This window comes from Schistocerca nitens, chromosome 5 (assembly GCF_023898315.1).
Source record: "Schistocerca nitens isolate TAMUIC-IGC-003100 chromosome 5, iqSchNite1.1, whole genome shotgun sequence".
NCBI lineage: Eukaryota > Metazoa > Arthropoda > Insecta > Orthoptera > Acrididae > Schistocerca > Schistocerca nitens.
In genome coordinates this window covers 496282257-496288549 of record NC_064618.1, presented here as the reverse complement: position 1 = coordinate 496288549, position 6293 = coordinate 496282257, and the positions used below count along the sequence as shown (strand labels likewise).

Below are 6293 nucleotides of genomic sequence, written 5' to 3'. Positions count from 1 at the left end.
CCAATGACTGGTTGCACCACAGGTTGGTAGTTAAATCACTGTTGTTATGGCAGACAATGCTGCGTGCAATTCCCAATCATCAGGCAGTGCGCTTGCTGTGTCATGACAGTTGAACATCCCGTAGTCCATTGTATGAAAGGTGCTTCACACCATTCTCAAATGGTATCCATACAAGGTCCATATCATACAGCAGCTTGCACCACAGGACGCACAACGATGTGCTGACATCACTCTCCACTTTCACGCAAGGATGGAAGTTGATGAGGGCTGGCCCTGGACCATCCTATGGACAGACGAAGCTCATTTTTCTGTGACGGCACCTGGTGGCCATAATTGTAACTGGACGGTGGTGCTGTGACGCATGGAAATCATGCTCCATACTCTGGACATTACTCCTACCAAGTTTGGTACTCATCCAGTAATTAATTTCTGTATTAAATAGGGAAAGTTTAATTATAACCACCCAGTATGTTGGCGACATTAGAATCATTCAGTAGTCATCCTCAAATGACTGTTCTCTAAATTTTCCCCTACAGTGTTTCTCAAAAAGAACGTCACCTTCCCTCCATGAATTCCCATTTGAGTTCCAAATGCTTGGCTGGCATGATCACCTGATCTCACTCCCTATGATTTCTGTTGTGTGGCTACCTGAAGGACAAGTTTTACCAGGGGAACATTCACACGTGCTGATCTGAAGCGCAGCATATCGAGAGAGGTAGCCAGCATATCTAGGGACATGCTGCGTTTTGCTGTGCAGAATTCAATCCTGCACTTTCAGACTCTTGCGGTCTTTGATGGGCGCCATATTGAGCCCTTTTTGTCGCAGGAATGGTACCGGTATGTAATAGCATGATGTACTGTAGCAGCACATTAAGAGTGTTTCAGTTAAACTGATTCTGCATTATTTCTCTTCCCCATGTCCTTGACATTAATGTTATCAAGTTTGGTATTCATACGGTAATTAGTTTTCATATTATAACATGTTAAATAGAGAAAGTTTCATTATAACCACATGGTGTATTGGGTGTAAGGATCATGAGAAATTAGGTCTCATACAGAGGCATATAGACAACCGTTTTTCCCTCATTCTGTTTGCGAATGGAACAGGAAAGGAAATGATTAGTAGTGGTCCAGGGTACCCTCCTCCAAATGCCTTATGGTCGCTTGTGGAGTATCTGTGTGGATGTAGTTATAGACTTGCACTACCACTTCGAGAACTGTACATATTATTGTTCCAGAAGAACTCTGATGCAACTGCAAAATTTGTCAAATCAACTTTATTGCTTCAGTTATCTCAGAAAGAGGTAGTGCTTACAGTCAAACATCATCTTAACTGCTGTTATACATCATGCCACTATAAGATAGTTACGTCTTTGTGGAAATATCAAATGCTGTGACAAAGGTTGGGAAGAACATCGTCGTAACTGGCAGTTGTGTTTTTCAGTTTGATGAGTGAAGTAACATATCCAGTGAAACGACATTGCAAGTGTTGAATAGTGGGAATTGAGAGTCGCTTCAACTCATGCCCTGGATGTGATAATGATGTAAGTGTACAATGTTCACTGTTTTTCCTACATTTGAGTAACTTCTGCAGCATTATTGTTCTTAGCCTAATTGTTTTCTAAACATTAAAATAACTTTTGTTTTAAAACTGTTCTTAGCATCATTGTTGATGTGAGCAAAATGACTTTGAATACATTTAAGTCAATTTCATTTCTATTTTCTGTTTTTTAGGGACAAAAAGAGTGATCAAACAAAGAAGATCATGCACCTTGCTCTTGAAGGGCTAATGGAGGATAACAAAAAGACAAGGGAGATACGTTTTTTTTTTTGTGAGAAGTGAAACACAAACATGATCCAGCACTTTAGAGGAACAGCCATCAACCCCACATTGTGAAATAACAAAAAACAAGTGAGCAAGGTGGAGCCACAGACATCAGCATCAAAGCATAAGTTCAACGTGACACAAATGACGGAAGCTTCAAGTGTGTATGTGATTGAAAGGGCAAACACGACAAAATCAGTTTTGAAAAGATTACCATTGACAACCCCTTTGCTGAACAGCAATTCTGAAAGCAGTTCAGATTTGTCCTCTGGTTCAAGCGACAATTATCAACTGTCAAGCAACAATGACTACTATCAACCATCAAGCAGCGATGAATCATAAAATTCAGGTGAAAGATCACTCACCAACAAAGAAAAATGTCCCATTAAAAAACCTAAAGAAAGAATGCAGAATGTTAGTGATTGCCAGAGTAGAAGCTAAAACATTGAGAAACAGTGAAAAAATTATATAACAAGAACAGGCAAAATTGTCAAGGTTCAAAAAATGGGTGCTGCATGTACAGATAAATGTATCCTCTCTTTACATAGAAAGTGGTAGAAGACAACAGGCATCAGCTGTCCATGAGCTACTGGGTGCTGGGAACATTACAAAGCCAACGGGATTTTCTGAATTCATGCGTTGACACACTCATTCTCAAATATCATCGCATTACTGCCAGAGAACCTAGAAAGCTGAACCACTTTCTATTTGATGAAAGATGAGTGGAGGATTCATGTGTGTAAAACTTTCTGATAAATGCTTTGGAAATAATGGAAAGGCAAGTCCGTACTGTTATCAAGGTGAAATGACTGGACTAAGATGGCACCTGCGAACAAAATGGCCCAACATGAAAAACATTGTAAGACTGATCAAAAAATCTTGGAGTCATGTAGGAATCACATAATGTCAATTCCCTTTACTGAGAGTCACTTTGCAAGGCGTGACATAACAAGAGCTTTATCGACAGTGACTTATCCATCACTGAAATGCACAGAGATTACTCTTCAGCATGATGTTCCACTAACCTGCCAGCTGTGAATTTGTGACACTTACATGCATAAATTCAATCCTGAATTTAATATTGGATTTCTTTGCACCAAAGGAGGATCAGTGCATCCAATGTGAAGTTTACAAAAAGCTACAGATAAAGAGAAAGCAGAAATACAAGATGCATTTCAAGAACATCAGGAAGAAAAGAACTGAGTCACATGGAGAAAAACATGGATAAGGAGATACAACTAGCTGTTCATGATTTAAAAGCTGTCTTACTAGTGCCTACAGGACAAACAGCTGCCTTTTTCTACAAATCAAGGCACGACAGTTTCACAGTAAGTGTCCATACATACATTGTTTTCACAATTTTTTTTTAACTCTTGAAGTCTGTTTCACTTATTTTTGTTGTTTCTTGCAGGTGCCTAAGTATTGCAAGGGTTTCTGTGATTCTCTTTCCACATAAATGTAATGTGTTGCTTTTTATGTCACTTGTTTGGAAGTTCTTTCTTTTGCTGACTGTATTACTTTATTTAATTTATAAGATACAAATAATAAAAATGATAACAGAAAAATGAAACTCTGTAAGAATGACCAAAAACTAATGATTTAGAGATACATTGAATTTTTTCTGCACATCTTTTTCAGTCGTATTTGTTATTTGGCTACTAATGCCAGAGAAAAACTGACATATTTGTCAAAAGGGTTGCAAGGGGGTGAATGGGGTGCAATTTAGAAGTAATGTTTGTGTTTTGTAAGGCACACTTAGTGTCACAATAAGCTGAGTTTCAGTTCCATAGATAATTTTACTGTTGTCTATTGAAGTTTTTGGACAATGTTGTTTGGTTTTCTGTTTCTCCTGTAAACTTTTCATTTTGACAGTTGTCATTGTTCTTCTGGAATGGCGATATGTGAATCTAAATTCTATACTGCTGGAAAAATAGAAATGCAACATCTGTAAGCACAAGATAAATTTACTGATAAGTTTTGTGAAGGTATTTTATCATTGTAGGAGTATATGGTAAGAAGTGAAATGTCACAGTAAAGGTTTCCCAAATAATTGAATTAGTATACAGTGTGCCCCCTTTGATGGCAACACAGATGTGTATTCTCACATGCAAACAATCATAAAGATACCGAATGGTATCCCGCAGTGGATTGTCCCAAGCATCTTGCACCTTTTTTTGGAATTCAGCAATTGCTCTTACAGACTGTAGAGGATGAGTAAATTCCTGCTTCACCATGTCCCATACATTGGTGAGAGGTATGGTAATCTTGCTGGCCAGGACAGTAGTTTCACACCTGAAATATCAGGTTGCATCGCAGCAGCCATATGTGGACATGCATTGTCTTGCTGAAAAAGCACATCACTTCCCTGTTGAAGAAATGGTGGTAGCATAAGAATAACAACCTGTGAAATGTAGTGAGCACTGGTTACTTTACCCTGTAGAAACACAAGATGTGACCATGAGTCTTAGCTACACCATGAAGCCTGGGGTGGGACCTGCGTGTTGTGGATGAATACACTCTGGAAAAGGCCAGTCACCAGCTCTTCACCGTACACATGTACATCCATCACTCGCATACAGACAGAACCTACTGTAATCAATGAAGATGATAGATTGCCATTTCATCCTCCAATCAACTCTTTCAGACACCAAAGTAGCCATGCTTGGTGGGTGGTGTCGGTGGCTGCCAAGCCAGATGCACATGATCTTAGTCCTGCTGTGAGCTGTTGGTTCACAGCGGTCCTTGGTGACACAGCAGGTGCAATATGTGCCCAAATTTCTTCCTTGGGTCATGTTCGGTCAGCCACTGCAGTTTAGTAATATGTTGACCTTGACATGTGTCTGTACAACACGATTGTCCAGAATCTGGTCTACCAATACACTGTGCCCAACAATACATCATGGCATCCAACCAGCTTCCCGCAGGTCCACATTGCGACCCTGTTCAAATGGCTGCAGTTGTCAGTGGGAGTATGTACTTGTCTGTGTGGGTGGTTGTACCCTACAATGAATGTTTCAATCGCTGTTAACTTCTAAACTCAGCACAGACAAGCCTCATGAGTGTTGTCTGATCACCAATGACTGTGTCAAATTAATAACTAACACCGCAGTGCCTCAATATGCACATATTATACCATACGCCACCCAACAGTCCTTGAGGGTGCTGTATTTTATTTTATTTTTCCAGCAGTGTACAACAATGTTTTCAGAAGGCAGAGAGAGAAGTAACACAAGTATTGAAGAGGCATAGGGACACACAAAGAGCTAAATGTAGGATTAATAGTCTGTCACCTATTAGGTCAACAAGTGACACGACATGCAAAGATACAAGATTGCAGAAGTTCGTACACCAGCTGGCAAGGCATGAGGAGAGATGGGGTGAGATACTTTTCAGAACACTGGACAAGGCAGATGCCACGTATAATGAACACACAGAGGCGATGGAAAGGAACTCTGAATTAATATTGAAGTTAATTAAAGAACAAGTGCTCTCCCATGAGACACAGCCTTACCAAAGACACCTTCAGTACTGGGTGGGAGAGTTTGCACACTCCAACAAAGTTGAGGGCTATGCCAGCAGTGGCGTAGCTACTGGCAAGGTCACCCAAGCTGGACGGGCCTCTACAGAGGTACAGAGGAGTCGGATGAATCGTGTATCACATAGGGCAGAGGGCTCTATAGGCGTAGGGAAGCCAAACCTACCACCCCCCCCCCCCCCTCCCCTCGCAGGGAAAATCCTGATCCTCCACGTTGGGGTTTTGAGATGGGGGCTAACAGCCCTACCTCACAAAATGTAACTGTCAGTCTAGAAGGATACAAATTAAGAGAAAAAGGTTAATGGGAAAGAAAATAGGTATCATGATAACCCATGGGAATATAAGAGCACTTAAGAGAACTGACAAATTGCAAGAAATTAGAGAAGAATTGTATAAGTCTAGAGCGAAAACTTTTATTTTTATTTATTTATTCTTCATAATTACAGGCCATTATCTGTAAAGCCAAAACACGCCATACAAATCACATTTCCTTGGATAGTAGTAAATTTTATGTTAATTATTTATTTCTGATACTGAATTTGAAAAATGAAGAGGAAAAAAAGAGAGAAATAAAAAACTAAAACTACTTCTACCACTACAAAACTATAACGAAACCTTTAACCAACTACTAATCTACCACAAGCACTACAGCATTTGTTCTCTGTGTGTTCATTTCTTTTTGTTCATTCAACTTGTAGAGGGTTGTATCTGCTACTGAATCCGCCGTCATACTACCCAGGACAACAGCCATTGTCTGCTGGATTCTTTGGGCTTTGGGCAGCATGTCAGCAGCGTTCCACTGTAGCAAGTAATTCCACTCATTACTGTTAATTCTTGAAGTCACACTTCCATGATCACTTGAACAAATAAAATTTATATTCTTGGGACAGTACTTCATTTGGTGGTTGCCAACCTCTGTTATCGTCTCTCCAT

General features: G+C 40.0%; 1 long non-coding RNA gene across 1 annotated transcript; it reads left to right on the top strand.

Annotated features, from left to right (window-relative positions):
- The first annotated feature begins 549 nt into the window (after positions 1-549).
- Positions 550-3368, top strand: LOC126259613 (uncharacterized). Its single transcript, XR_007546540.1, has 3 exons — positions 550-1544; positions 1735-3153; positions 3237-3368. It is a non-coding gene; the product is annotated as an uncharacterized LOC126259613 (long non-coding RNA).
- The last annotated feature ends 2925 nt before the right edge of the window (positions 3369-6293 follow it).